The sequence below is a fragment of the Pongo pygmaeus genome, chromosome 8 (genome assembly GCF_028885625.2).
Source record: "Pongo pygmaeus isolate AG05252 chromosome 8, NHGRI_mPonPyg2-v2.0_pri, whole genome shotgun sequence".
Taxonomy (NCBI): Eukaryota; Metazoa; Chordata; class Mammalia; order Primates; family Hominidae; genus Pongo; species Pongo pygmaeus.
Window position 1 is genome coordinate 21,691,227 of NC_072381.2, and position 15,673 is coordinate 21,706,899.

Genomic DNA, 15,673 nt, shown 5'->3' on the forward strand with positions numbered 1-15,673 from the left:
TTTCATTCTGAGGACTCAGTGTCCTTCCATTTTTTATTTTCTACTCTGTCTCTTCAAATACTGTAACCTTCTCATTAACTTTTCTTTTCCTAGAACTGTTGGGTATATGTCTGGGATTTTCATTCTGTTTTTCATGTCTTTTAATTTGTCTTTCATATTTTCTATCTTATCTTTTTTTTTTTTTTTTTGATACGGAGCCTCTGTTGCCCTGGCTAGAGTGCAGTGGTGCGATCTCGGCTCACTGCAAGCTCCGCCTCCCGGGTTCACGCCATTCTCCTGCTTCAGCCTCCTGAGTAGCTGGGAATACAGGTGCCTGCCGCTACACCCGGCTAATTTTTTGTATTTTTAGTAGAGACGGGGTTTTTCCATGTTAGCCAGGATGGTCTCGATCTCCTGACTTCGTGATCCACTTACCTTGGCCTCCCAAAGTGCTGGGATTACAGGAGTGAGCCACTGCGCCTGGCCTTTCTATCTTATCTTTGCATTATTGATAATATCTTTAACTCTGTCTTCAGATTTATGCTAATTTTTAATTCAGTGAATTAATTTTTTTTCTGAGTAAATTTCTAGAATTTTTATGTGATTTTATATTTCAATTTGTGTCTTTTTTCAGGCTATCTTGCCTTATTGTTTGAAGAATTATATTCTTTTTTTTATTTGAACATTTAAAACATACTTATTGTAAAGATTCTCAGATTTTGGAATTGTTTGTTAACTCTAGTGATAGATGTGTTTATATATTGTGTAATTTTTGACTGCAAGCTAATCTGCAGGTGGAGTTGTCTTTCCTGGGATTCCTGTTTCTCTACCATGAGTTGTGAAGATGTCACTGTGGGGTTTTTGCCTTTGCTCTCTGTCTTTTAAGAATTGTGTTTGTCTGACCAGATTATAATGGTTTCTACAAGTCAGGAGGTTATTCTTTTTTTTTTAGACTGAGTCTTGCTCTGTCACCCAGGCTGGAGTGCAGTGGCGCAGTCTCGGCTCACTGCAACCTGCACCTCCCGGATTCAAGCAGTTCTCCTGCCTCAGCCTCCCCAGTAGCTGGGATTATAGGCGCATGCCACCACTCCTGGCGAATTTTTTGTATTTTTAGTAGAGATGGGGTTTCACTGTATTTCCATCTCCTGACCTCGTGATCCGCCCGCCTTGGCCTCCCAAAGTGCTGGGATTACAGGCGTGATCCACTGCGCCCATCCAGTTATTCTTTTACTTAAAAGCAAAAGGCATTTTGAAGCTTTGATGACAGCTCTCTTAAGTCACTAGGGAGTATGCTTTTTCTGTCTTCCTTCTGTATCAGCCTTAGCACATAGTTTTCATGTTCAGGGTTATCCCGTAGTCAAAGCATGGCAGCTGGAACTGCAGTGATTGTGACTACAAAAGAAGTCCCAGGGAGAAAGAAGGGGAGAGGGTAAGCTTCAAGTGTGGTCCTCTAACTGAGTTGTACTCTTTTTTTTTTGAGAGAGAGTCTTGCTCTGTTGCCCAGGCTGGAATGCAGTGGTCGTGATCCTCTGCCTCCCGGGTTCTCCTGCCTTAGCTTCCCGAGTAGCTGGGATTACAGGTGTGTGCCACTATGCCTGGCTAATTTTTGTATTTTTAGTAGAAATGGGGTTTCGCCATGTTGGCCAGGCTGGTCTCGAACTCCTGACCTCAGGTGATCTGCCCGCCTTGGCCTCCCAAAGTGCTGGGATTATAGGCATGAGCCATTGCGCCTGGCCCTGAGTTGTACTCTTAAACTAATTGTCCTTGAGGCTCCACTCAACACTTTATGCTTAATTTTACTGGCTCTTAATTGTTATGGAGTCTGCAAAATGTGGTCATAAAGTTGGGCCCATTGATAAACTGGTTAAAGTGAGAGTTCTGTTAGTAGGGAAGAAGGAGAAAATGGACTTGGATTGGTAGCTGCAGAGCCTGTTACAGTTTGCCTAATGGGGTTCATTGCTCCAGGCCAGTCTCTAAGTTTGTTTCTTGGCTTGGATTTCTACATCCTTTAGATAATGGATTTTGGGCCCCATACCTTCCCTCAGCATCCCCTTGGATTTCTAGAGTGACTCATCTACTTACATCTGGAGCAAGCATCTAATTTCTGTGCAGCTTCCCTAGTCTTAGTAGTCCAGTACATGGTTTTCTAGAGTCTCTTCCTGTTATGACATGGGTCCTTATCAGCTCTTGTCCTTATGTAGGGAACCCAGTTAGAGCTTTTCTCCACATCTTTAGTCTATGTTGCTGTTATAGTCAGTCCTACCCTCTAAGGTATTGTTTCTGATAGCTTCCTTAACTGCCCCAGCTTCAATTAATACTGATTCCTTTAGCCTTTTGTTTGTTTTTGAGACAGGGTCTTGCCCTGTTACCCAGGCTAGAGTGCAGTGATGCGATCTCAGCTCATTTCAACCTCCGCCTCCCGGGTTGGAGCAATTCACCTGCCTTAGCCTTCTGAGTAGCTGGGACTACACATGGGTGCCACCAAGCCCAGCTAATTTTTGTATTTTTAGTAGAGACGGGGGTTTCAGATGTTGCCCAGGCTGGTCTCGAACTTCTGACTTCAAGTGATTTGCCTGACTCAGCCTACCAAAGTGCTGGGATTACAGACGTGACCTATCGCGCCCGGCCTTATTTAACTTTAAAGTTCTTTTTTATTTCTGCCACCTGGAGATTTACCTTTATTCATATAATTAAAAATTGTTTTCAGATTTCTTTTATGTTTGATTTTTTTTTTTTTTTTTTTTTTGAAATGGAGTCTTGCTCTGTCACCCAGTGCGGTGGCGCGATCTTAGCTCACTGCAATCTCTGCCTCCCAGCTTCAAGTGTTCAGGTGATTCTCCTGCCTTAGCCTCCTGAGTAGCTGGGATTACAGGCACGCGCCACCACGCCCGGCTGATTTTTGTGTTTTTAGTAGAGATGGGGTTTCACCATGTTGGTCAGGTTGGTCTCGAACTCCTGACCTCATGATCCGCCTGCCTCGGTCTCCAAAGTGCTGGGATTATAGGCGTGAACCACCGTGCCCGGCCAACTTATCTTTGATTTCTAAGTGCAAGAAGCCAGGTTGAGTGCCAAAAAGTACTCGGATTGTACCTTTTTTTTACATAACACAAATAACTTTTTTATTTCTGTACAGGCTTTTTAGCCTGTACACTTTAAATAGAATGTCTTTGAAGTTGAACATTTACTAACTTTTTTTTTTGTTACTGCTGACTTATAATCTAGTATTTCATTTTAAATTCAGCATAATATCCTAAGTTCCTATAGCTTTCAAAGAGATGGTTTTCAAAAATTAACAGATTTGGTGCTTACCATCATAGACCGATAACATAGCCAGTTTTACTTGCTTGTTTCTCGAATTCCTTTTCCTTTTAATGTGAGAAAAGCCTAGCATAAGGGCAGGAATGAATCAGGCGCTTAATACTTGCTTGTATTCTTTTCTAACCTGCCTACAAAACTAGTAAGAGAGTTGAAAACATAGATGTACTTTGATAAATTGCCTAGCATATGGTATCTGTTTATTCTGTTTTTGTGTTTAGATGTTTAGACTTTTTTTTTTTAATTAAGTCTAGTAGTTTCTGTCTTTTTTTTTTTTTTTTTTTTTTTTTTTTAGGCAGAGTCTCGCTCTGTTGCCCAGGCTAAAGTGCAGTGGTGTGATCTCATCCCACTGCAACCTCTGCTCCCCGGGTTCAAGCGATTCTCCTGCCTCAGCCTCCCAAGTAGGTGGGATTACAGGCACACACCACCATGCCTGGGCAATTTTTGTGTTTTTAGAGACGGAGTTTCACCATGTTGACCAGGCTGGTCTGGAGCTTCTGACCTCAGGTCATCCTCCCACCTCAACCTCTCAGGTAGCTGGAACTATAGGTACACACTGCCATGCCTGTCTGATTTCTACATTTTTTGTACAGATGGGGTCTCACTATGTTGCTAGGCTAGTCTTGATCTCCTGGGTTCAGGAGGTACTACAGGCGTGAGCTACCGTGCCTGGTTTTTGCTAATTTCCAAGACAAAAGTATACAGCAGTGTTATTACTTTCTGGTGTTAATTTTTATTTTTTTCTCTGTGATTAATATTTGTTCTGTATTTGAACTTTCCTCGTTTTTTTTTTTTTCCTAAGACTATAAGACAAAATCTTTGTATATCTTCTCATTGCTTTTTTTTTTCCGAGATGGAGTTTTGCTTTTGTCACCCAGGCCAGAGTATAGTGACAGTGATCTCAGCTCACTGCAACCTTCACCTCCTGGGTTCAAGCGATTCTCCTGCCTCAGCCTCCTGAGTAGCAAGGATTACAGGTGCCTGCCACCACGCCTGGCTAGTTTTTGTATTTTTAATAGAGACGGGGCTTTACCATGTTGGCCAGGCTGGTCTCGATCTCCTGACCTCAGGTGACCCACCCGCCTCGGCCTCCCTAAGTGCTAGGATTACAGGCGTGAGCCACCAAGCCCGGCCTCTCTCATTGCTTTCTTAAATAATCTGCATGGTTATCGTATTAGGTCGTTTATAGATTCACTTTTCCTTTCCTTCCTTTTATCTTCTTTCCTGTTTATTTTCTTCTTCCTCTTCTTTCTGTCTCCTCTTTCTCCTCTCTTTGATTTTATTCTTCTCTCTTCCTCCTTGCGCCTTCCTCCTTCTCCCTCTTTCTTCTCTCCCCTTTTACTTTCCCTTGTCTTTCCTCCTCCTTCCTTTCCTTTTTAAACCAGGGACCTTCTTTTGGGTACCATCTGCTTGCTCCCATCTGGACTGTTTGCTCTTTAGGCTTGCTATATGGATACTGGAACATCCCTTCACCATTATCTTGGAGTTTTCTTCTTGCTTATATTGGATTCCCTGTTTTTCTAGCCCCCTACTCCCCTGTTTCTTTATATTTAAGAAGGCACATCTTCTGGCAACTTCATAGGAAAAGGCGCATGAGAAATAAATTAGGGTTTTGCATGGTTGATAAAATGGGATTGCTATCTTACTTGATTGTTCGACAGAGTACATAGAATTCTTGGTTGGAAATCATTTTCCATCAGAATTTGAAGATATTTCTCTACTGCCTTTCAGCTTTCAGTGTTACTGTTAGCAAGTCCAAAGCAGTTCTAATTTTTTTTTTTTTTTTGAGAAGGAGTCTCACTCTGTCACCCGGGCTGGAGTGCAATGGTGCAATCTCTGCTTACTACAACCTCTGCGTCCTGGGTTCAAGAGATTTTCCTGCCTAAGCCTCCCGAGTAGCTGGGACTACAGGCGCGTGCCACTATGCCCAGCTCAGTTTTGTATTTTTAGTAGAGATGGGGGTTTCGCCTATTGGCCAGGCTGGTCTCAAACTCCTGGCCTCAGGTGATCTACCTGCCTTAGCCTCCTAAAGAGTTGGGATACAGACGTGAGTCACCGCAGCCAGCTGCAATTCTGATTTCTTTTTCTTTTCCTTTTCTTTTTTTTTGAGACAGAGTCTCTCTGTCGCCCAGGCTGAAGTGCAGTGGCGTGATCTTGGCTCACTGCAAACTCTGCCTCCCGGGTTCAAGTGATTCTCTTGCCTCAGCCTCCCGAGTAGCTGAGATTACAGGCGTGCGCCACCATGCCTGGCTAATTTTTGTATTTTTAGTAGAGATGGGGTTTCACCATGTTGGCCAGGCTGGTTTCGAACTCCTGAACACAAGTGATCTGCCCGTCTCAGCCTCCCAAAATGTTGGGATTACAGACATGAGCCGCTGCACCCAGCCAATTCTCATTTCTTTTTAATCGTTTGTATGTGGTAGTTCTTTCTGGATTTAGTATTTTCTCTTTAACCTGGTTATTCTGATACTCAAGATGGTATGCTTTCTTTTACTCATTGTACTAGGTGCACAGTGGTCCTTTTGATTTGTTAGCTCCTGTTTCGGAATGTGAGTTTAGGTCAGGGAGAAAGTTTTTGAATTATTTCTTTGATAATTTCCTCAGTTCTGCTTTGTTTGCCTTTTCTGTATTTTAAAAAAATTTTGGATGTTGGACTTTCTAATCTGATCCTATAATTTTTGTATTTTCTGTTTCTGTTGTATAACTCTTTGTACTCTGTTTTCTGAGGTGATTCCTCACTTTCTCTTCCAACTCTTCACTTAAAAATTTTTTTGTTTGTTTGAGACAGCATCTTGATATTGTAGCCCAGGCTGACCTTGAAAGTGATTCTCTCAGCCTTCCATAGTGTTGGGATTATGGGCGTGCCACTACTCCTGGCCCTCCTTCACTTAAATTTTTTTTTTTTGAGACGGAGTCTTGCTCTGCCACTAGGCTAGAGTGCAGTGATGCGATCTCAGCTCACTGCAACCTCCGCCTCCCGGGTTCAAGTGATTCCCCTGCCTCAGCCTACCAGGTAGCTGGGATTACAGACACGCGCCACCACGCCCGGCTAATTTTTTTTTTTTGTATTTTGGTAGAGATGAGGTTTCACCATGTTGAGCAAGATGGTCTCGATCTTCTGACCTTGTGATCTGCCTGCCTCGGCCTCCCAAAGTGCTGGGATTACAGGCTGTGAGCCACCGGGCCCGGCCCCTTCACTTTAATTTTTCAAGATGGTTATACTAATTTCTTTCTTTCTTTGTTTTTCTTGCTCTTTTTTTTTTTTTTTTTTTTTTTTTTGAGACAGAGTTTCACCGTGTTTCCCAGGCTGGAGTGCATTGGTGCGATCTTGGCTCACTGCAACCCCTACCGCCCGGGTTCAAGTGATTCTCAGGCCTTAGCCTCCCGAGTACCTGGGGTTACAGGCGCATGCCACCATGCCCAGCTAATTTTGTATTTTTAGTAGAGACAGGGTTTCACCATGTTGGTCAGGCTGGTCTCGAACTCCTGACCTCAGGTGATCCACCCGCCTTGGCCTCCCAAAGTGCTGTGATTACAGGCGTGAGCCACTGTGCCTGGCCATACTTCTTAATTTCTAAGGACTCTTTATGCTCTCAGCTGCTCCTTATTTCTGTAATCTTCTGTTCAGGTTTCTTGGATACAATTTATTTTAATTTAAATTTAATTTAATTTTATTTTTTTGAGACAGAGTCTTGCCTGTCACCCAGGCTGCAGTGCAGTGGCGTGATCTTGGCTCACTGCAGTCCCCGCCTCCTGGATTCAAGCAATTCTCCCTTATCAGCCTCCTCAGTAGCTGGGATTACAGGTGCCTGCCACCACGCCTGGCTAATTTTTGTATTTTTAGTAGAGACTGGGTTTTGCCACGTTGGCCATGCTGGTCTCAGACTCCTGACCTCAGGTGATCCACCCTCCTCCACCTCCCAAAGTGCTGGGATTACAGGCATGAGCCACAATGCCTGGCTGATACTTTAATTGGAGGTTTTTGTTTTGTTTCAGTTATGAAATTTTCTCCTGCTCCTTGAACTCTTCTTTTGTACTGTTTTGGCCTGTGTTTCGTGTTAGTGACTTTATGTAAAAATCTGGTGATTCTCAGCCTTGATTCAAATGTAAGACAAATTTTTTTTTTTTTTTTTTTTTTTTTTTGAGAGGGAGTTTCACTCTTGTTGCCCAGGCTGGTGTGATCTTGGGTCGCCACAACCTCTGCCTCCCGGGTTCAAGTGGTTCTCTTGCCTCAGCCTCCTGAGTAGCTGGGATTCAGGCATGCGCCACCATGCACAGCTAATTTTGTATTTTTAGTAGAAACGGGGTTTCTTCATGTTGGTCAGGCTGGTCTCAAACTCCTGACCTTAGGTGATCCACCCGCCTCGGTTTCCAAAAGTGCTGAGATTACAGGTCAGGTGTGAGCCTCTGTGCCCGGCCCCCCCCCCCGCTTTTTTTTTTTTTGGACTTGGAGTCTCGCTCTGTTGCCTAGGCTGGAGTGCAGTAGTGTGATCTTGGCTCACTGCAACCTTCGCCTCCCTGGTTCAGGCAATTCTCCTGCCTCCACCTCCTGAGTAGCTGGGACTACAGGCATGTGCCACCACACCTGGCTAATTTTTGTATTTTTAGTAGAGACGGGGTTTCGCTATGTTGGCCAGGCTGGTCTCAAGCTCCTGACCTCAGGTGATCCGCCCTCCTCGACCTCCCAAAGTGCTGGGATTACAGGTGTGAGCCACCGTGCCCAGCCTCAAATTTAAGACAAATTCTTAATTGAGTGGATTGGAAGTTCTGTGTGAGCAGACATTGTTGAGTGATAGACTTCATTATAAGTGATCTAGTGGGGTTCTCAGCTTAGTAAGAGAGAAATACATCTGATCACGATCACGTGTTTGGGGTTGACAAACCTGGTTACCAATATTCCTTCAGCCAGATGGATGTTGGAATTTGAGGATTTAGAATTACACTTTTATGATTCTTGTTTTTCTTCAGCTGCTCCTGGTGTCCCTGAGTCTAGATTTCTTCCATTTACCCTCTCTAGGAAATTAAGCTTTGCAGTTTTCTAGGGCAGGTGAGAGCCAGTTCTGTGTTAGTATGTAGTGAATAAGGGATTGTTTTGATTGCTTTTCAGATGGTATGCAATTCCTGTTGGTTAGCCTCATCTGAAAACGTCCCTCCTGGATACATAGAACATCACTGCGCATGTGCATCTCCCCACCCCCTGATGCCTGGTGTGTAACGTTCCTCCAGTTTCTGGTGCTCTGATGCATTGCTTTTGGGCTTGTCTTACTACAGCAACTTTCTTTGGTCCTAAGTCATTTACCACTTGTCATATGTCCTTTCTAGTTTCCAGGGATATTCTTTTTTATATTTATGGTTTTATGCTGTTTATCTCAGTTGTCATTCAGCGTTTCAAGAAGGAGAGGTGGTAGTGTTCAAGTGGAATTAACTACCTGTGTTTCTGATATGGTCTTTTTATATTTCTTACAGGGTTTTGTTTTACCAGGTAGTAGTCTTCAGTCTATCCTGTTTACTTGATTTTTTCCCACTCAACTCGCAAACATTTTTGAATCATCTCATGAATTCTGCTTTCCATTTACATTTTTGCCCTTTTGTCTTTTCCTCTTTGCTGGCAAACTTCCTGAAAAAATAAAACTAGTTGATTCACTTCTTCTAATGCCTACTGTGTTGTTATTTTTCCCCTGTGCTTAATGATTGAGTTATAACTCAGTTATTATAAGTAATAGTTTATGAAATCTGTATTTGATATAACACTTTCATCATGGACACTGTCCATTTTGTTCTTCAGTGACTCTTAACATAAAAGATCCACGTACAAGAAGTTCTTTTAATAATAAAGCATCAGGAAAATTATCTCCCTTGCGTATCTGGTATATTTCCTCCTTTTTGATAGATCTGTGAAATACATTCTGTTTGTCTTTTTGTCCTGGTTACCAGGCAGCCTAGAACCAAATCTGGTCTTTAGTTACATCAACTATATTAATATCATTATTAGTATATTTGTTCCCTCTTTCTCCTTCCATGGGGTTTAGGACTTCACCTCTTATCTCTGTTTCTCTGCGTGTTGATTTCATTCTCTCATACTACAGACTCTACTTCATGAGGCTGGAACCATGACTGCTGGCAGCTCGTGTTTCCAGCCCCTTCTACCAGAAGAAGGGGCTCTCTTGAAGAATCCTGGAAAGGACTCTGATTGGCCTGTCTTGGATCATGTGCCCATCATCTCTGTGGCTGGAGTGGGGAGGGTACTGTGAATGGCAACCCTCACTAGAACTACATAGTTGGAGTCAGGGGTAAGAGCAGTTTCCATAATGCAGGGGGGTGGGTGCTGTTTGCAAAACAAGGGGGATGCTTATGAAGCAGAAAAACAATAGATGTCTATCATACTGGCTTTTATTATTTTTCTTTTCTTTTTTTTTTTTTTTTTTGGAGACAGTGTCTCGTTCTGTTGCCCAGGCTGGAGTACAATGGTGTGATCTGGGCTCATTGCAACCTCTGCCTCCCGGGTTCAAGCAATTCTCCTGCCTCAGCCTCCCAAGTAGCTGGGATTACAGGTGCCTGCCACCCCGTCCGGCTAATTTTTTGTATTTTTAGTAGAGATGGGGTTTTGCCATGTTGGCCAGGCTGGTCTCGAACTACTGACCTCTGGTGATCCACCCACCTCAGCCTCCCAAAGTGCTGGGATTACAGGCGTGAGCCACTGTGCTTGGCCTTATTTTTGTTTTTTTAATTGTTATAATACTTGTCCTTTGTTGTAGACTGCCTCAAATCCTTTTCTAAAAATTTTAGGTTTAAGTACATTAAATATCCTAAAATAACATAAACTCCTATTCATTCACTCTTCAAGGGTGCAGTGAGCTATGATCCTGCCACTCTACTCCAGCCTGGATGACAGAGGAGACCCTATCTCTAAGAAAAAAGAAAAAATCGAAGAGATCATGGGCTTTGGAGTCAGATGAACTAAATATATGACTGAGCAAGTTTCTTTTTTTTTTTTTTTTTTTAATTTTTAATTAAAGAATAGAGGTAGGGTTTTGCTATGTTGCCCAGGCTGGTCTTGAACTCCTGGCCTCAAGCAGTCCTCCCTCCTTGGCCTCCCAAGGTGCTGGGATTATAGGCATGAGTCATTGTGCCCAACTTCTTTTCAAAAAATTTTTATTTTTTTGAATTTTTAGTAGAGACATCTATTTGTTTTGACACTATTCCTCTCAGTTCCGCAGTGGCACTATGTCATAAATCAGCTGTTAATATTTGTATGGATTTCTTTCTGGACTTTGTGTTCTTTTTATGTGCCTTTGTGTGAGAACCACAGTTTTAAAATTACTATAGCTTCGTATTAATAATAACTCTGGATACAAGATACCAGAAAGAATTAGTCCTTCTATATTGTGTTCCTTTTTTGTTGTTGTTTTAAGTATCTTGCCACTTCTTAGCTCTTTGCATTTGATAAGCATTTTGAACCATAATGTTCCACAAAAATGTTGCTAGTGTTTTGTTTGAGTTTGCATTGATTGTGTATATCAGTTTGGGGAGAATGGACTTCTTCTTTCTTTTTGAGACAGAGTCTTGCTGTGTCACCCAGGCTGGAGTGCAGTTGTGCAATCTTGGCTCACTGCAGCCTCCGACTCCTGGGTTCAAGTGATTCTCCTGCCTCAGCCTCCCAGGAAGCTGGGACTACAGGCATCCGCCACCACGCCTGACTAATTTTTGTATTTTTAGTAGAGAAGGGGTTTCACTATGTTGGCCAGGCTGGTCTCAAACTCCTGACCTTGTGATCCACCTTGGCCTCCCAAAGTGCTGGGATTACAGGCATGAGCCACTGCACCTGGCAAGAATGGACATCTTTATATATAGTTTTGAATTTTTCAATCCATGAACATGGTAATCTGATCATTCAGATTTTCCATATTCATTGTGGTAAAATACACATAATACAAAATATACCATTTTAACCATTTTTATGTATACAATTTAGTGGCATTAAGTACATTCACAGTGTTTATAACCATCAGCAGTATATATTTCCAGAACTAATCCTGAAGAGAAATTCTATACCTTGTAAGCATAACTCTTATTTCACCCTCTCTATAGCCCCTGGTAACCTCTGTTTTCTTTCAAGTTGCCTAGTTTAGCTACTCATGTAAGTGGAATCTTATATTTGTTCTTTTGTACGTAGCTTATTTCACTTTGAATGTTTTCAAGGTTCGTCTATGTTGTAGCATGTACCAGAATTTGAATCTTGTTTATAGCTGAATGCTACATAATCCATTGTTATGTATATACCGTATTTTGTTTATCCATTCATCTGTTGATGGAAACTTGAGTTGTTTCTACCTTTTTGCTATTGTGAATAATGCTGAGCTGAACACTGGTATTCTAGCATCTGTTTGAATCTTTTTTTTGGGGGGTGGGGGGGTATACATTAGGAATGAAGTTGCTGGATCACCTGGTAATTCCATTTGGCTTTTTTTTTTTTTTCCTGAGACGGAGTTTCACTCTTGTTGCCCACGCTGGAGTGCAATGGCGTGATCTTGGCTCATTGCATCCTCCGACTTCTGGGTTCAAGTGATTCTCCTGCCTCAGTACCCCGAGTAGCTGGGATTACAGGCGTGCGCCGCCACACCCGGCTAATTTTGTATTTTTGGTAGAGACAGGGTTTCTCCATGTTGGTCAGGCTGGTCTTGAACTCTCGACCTCAGGTGATCTGCCTGGCTGGGCCTCCCAAAGTGCTGGGATTTGAGCCACCATGCCTGGCCTGTTGGGCCTTTTGAGGAACTGCCAAAATGTTTTTCACAGAGACTTCAGCATTTTGTATTCCTACCAACAATGCATGAAGGTTCAGTTTTTTTCCACTCAAGTCTTTTTCAGTTTTCTTCAACTCTTGTTATTTTCTGTTGTTGTTACTGTTTTTGAGACAGGGTCTTGTTCTGTCATTCAGCATTGAAGTGCGGTGGCTTGAACATGGCTCACTGGAGTGTCAACCTCCTGGGATCAGGCAGTTGTCCCACCTAGACTCCTGTGTAGCTGGGACCACAGGCACGTACCACCATCACCATCACCACTTAATTTTATTGATTTTTGTAGAGAGGTAGCTTCACTATGTTGTCCAGGCTGGTTTTGAACTTCTGGACTCAAGCAATTCTCCTGCCTCAGCCTCCCCAAAGTATTAGGATTACAAGTGTGAGCCATGACACCTGGTCTATTTTCTGGTTTTTGATGATAGCCGTGCTAATGATGTAAAGTGGTATCTTGTCATTTTGATTTGCATTTTCCCAGCAATTAGTGATACAAGCATCTTTTCATCTGCTTCTTGGCCATTTGTGTGTATTCTTTGGAGAATTTTCTGTTCAGGTCCTTTGCTCTTTTTGTGTGACTTTTTGTTGTTGAAATGTCAGTATTCTTTATCTACTTCTAGATGCTAGACCCAGTATCTAATTTTAGATTCCAGACCATTCTTAGATACATGATTTGTGAATATTTTATCCCATTCTGTGTGTTGTCTTTTCACTTTGTTGATAGTCATGTCCTTTTATGCACAGAGATTTTAATTGTGATGAAGTCCAATTTATCTTGTTTTAGTTTTTGTTTTCTGTGCTTTTGGTATCATATCCAAGAAATGATTGTCAAATTTAGTGCAGTGAAGATTTTCCTCTATGTTTTCTTCTAAATGTTTCTAGAGTTGTTGCTCTTTTATTTATTTATATATTTATTTATTTGAGACGGAACCTTGCTCTGTTGCCCAGGCTGGAGTGCAGTGGTGCGATCTCGGCTCACTGCAACTTCTGCCTCCTGGGTTCAAGCGAATCTTCTGCCTCACCCTTCCGAGTAGCTGGGACTACAGGCGCGTGCCACCACACCTGGCTAATTTTTGTATTTTTAGTAGAGACAGGGTTTTACCATGTTAGCCAGGATGGTCTTGATCTCCTGACCTCGTGATCTGCCTGCCTCAGCCTCCCGAAGTGCTGGGATTACAGGCGTGAGCCACTGCGCCCAGCCCAGTTGTAGCTCTTATGTTTAGGTGTTTGATCCATTTTGAGCCAATTTTTGTGTGCAGTGTAAGATAAGTGTCCACCTACATTCTTTTGCATGTAGATAATCCAGTTTTCCCAGCATTATTTGTTTAAAAGACTCTCTTTCCCACTGAATGATACTGGCACTTTTGTTGAAAATCACTTCACCATATAAGCGAGAGTTTATTTCTGAACTCTCTATTCTCTTTCAGTGCTCTGTTTTTATGCCAGTACAACAGTTTTTTTTTTTTTTGAGGTGGAGTTTCGCTGTTGCTGCCTGGGCTGGAGTGTAGTGGCCCAGTCTTGGCTTACTGCAACCTCTGCCTCCTGGGTTCAAGCGATTCTCCTGCCTCAGCCTCCCGAGTAGCTGGGATTACAGGCATGTGCCACCACGCTCAGCTAATTTTTGTATTTGTAGTAGAGACGGGGTTTCTCCATGTTGGTCAGATTGGTCTCAAACTCCCAATCTCGGTTGATCCGCCCGCCTCGGCCTTCCAAAGTGCTGGGATTACAGGCGTGAGCCACTGTGCCCTGTAACACTGTTTTGATTACTGTAGCTTTGTAGTAAGTTTTGAAATCAGGAAGTGTGATGTCTTCACTTTTATTTTATTCCTTTTCAAGATTGTTTTGGCTATTTGTGGTCCCTTGAGATTCTACATGAGTTTTAGAATGTATTTTTTTTTTTTATTTCTGCCAAAAACATTCTTGGGATTTTGATAGAGATTTTATTGAATGTGTAGATTGCTTTTTTTTTTATTGATTTATTTTTGTTTTTTTATTTATTTATTTTTTATTTTTTTTTTGAGACAGCTTCTCACTCTTCTTGCCCAGGCTGGAGTACAGCGGCACCATCTCAACTCACTGCAACCTCTGCCTCCTGGGTTCAAGCAGTTCTCATGTCTCAGCCTCTCAGGCAGCTGAGATTACAGGTGTGCGCCATCACACCTGGCTAATTTTTGTATTTTTAGTAGAAACAGGGTTTCACCATGTTGGCGAGGCTGGTTTCAAACTCCTGACCTCAAGTGACCCACCTGCCTCAGCCTCCCAAAGTGCTGGGATTACAGGTGTGAGCCACCACACCCGGCGTGGAGATTGCTTTGGAGTAGTAAAATCTTAGCAACATTAAGGTATTACAATCCAAGAACGTGAAATGTCTTTCCATTTATTTATATTGTCTTCAGTTTATTTCAGTAAAGTTTTGTGATTTTTCTGTGTACGAGTCTTGCGTTTTCTTCATTGCTGACTTATATATACTTTGTTTTTTTTTTTTGTTTTTGAGATAGAGTTTCACTCTTGTTGCCCAGGCTGGAGCGCAATGGCGCGATCTTGGCTCACCACAGCCTACGCCTCCTGGGTTCAAGCAGTTCTCCTGCCTCAGCCTCGTGAGTAGCTGGAATTGCAGGCATGTGCCACCACGCCTGGCTAATTTTGTATTTTTAGTAGAGACAGGGTTTCTCCATGTTGGTCAGGCTGGTCTTGAACTCCCAACCTCAGGTTCCTGGTGCTTCCTATTGCACCATCTTCCCAGGATCCTCTCCCTTCCTGTTGTGCTTTTATAGCCACAGCTGCTTTCCTTCTGCCGCCAGACTTAGTCATAACCACTAATGTATTCTTCATTTCGGTAATTTTGTTATCTCGAGGATGTTATATAAATGGGATGATAGAACTTGTAATTTTCTGGAGGCCCGGTGCGTGGCTCAGGCCTGTAATCCCAGAACTTTGGGAGGCTGAGGCGGGTGGGTCACTTGAGGTCAGGAGTTTGAAACCAGCCTCACCAATGTGGTGAAACCCTGTCTCTACTAAAAATACAAAAATTAGCCAGGTGTGATGGCACGCACTTGTAATCTTAGCTGCTTGGGAGGCTGAGACATGAGAACTGCTTGAACCCAGGAGGCAGAGGTTGCAGTGAGCTGAGATTTTGCCACTACACTCCACCCTGGGCGACAGAGTGAGACTCTGTCTAAAAACAAAACAAAACAACATGTAACTTTCTGAGATTGAGTTTTTTACACTAGGTTTAATTCCTTGGAGATTCCTCTAGGTTGTTGCTTAGTATTTGTTACAGTTAAACTGCGTTTTGTTTAATTATTTATTTGCTGAAAGATAATCTCAGTTATTTCCACTTGTAGGTTATTAAGAATAAAACTGTTATAAACATTACATGGGTTTTCATGTGACCATAAGTCTTCATTTAGTAATTTTGATAGGCGGGTAGTGATATCTCATTGTGTGTATTATTATTATTATTATTATTTTTTTTTGAGACAGAGTCTCACTCTGTCGCCCAGGCTGGAGTGTGGTGGCGCGATCTAGGCTCACTGCAGGCTCCACCTCCCGGGTTCACGCCATTCTCCTGCCTCAGCCTCCTGAGT

The 15,673-nt window shown here is 42.6% G+C and overlaps 1 protein-coding gene across 25 annotated transcripts in view; it reads left to right on the forward strand.

Annotated features, from left to right (window-relative positions):
- The window catches only part of MLLT10 (MLLT10 histone lysine methyltransferase DOT1L cofactor), a 225,987-nt gene that overhangs the window by 24,200 nt on the left and 186,114 nt on the right, over window positions 1-15,673 (forward strand). The window contains exon 1 of one of the 25 annotated variants that reach the window (XM_054437325.2): window positions 9,518-9,584. The exons of the other annotated variants lie outside the window; for them this stretch is intronic. The gene's annotated coding sequence lies outside the window, so the exon portion shown is untranslated. Of the gene's footprint in view, window positions 1-9,517; window positions 9,585-15,673 lie in introns of those variants that run through there. 25 annotated transcript variants of the gene reach the window in all.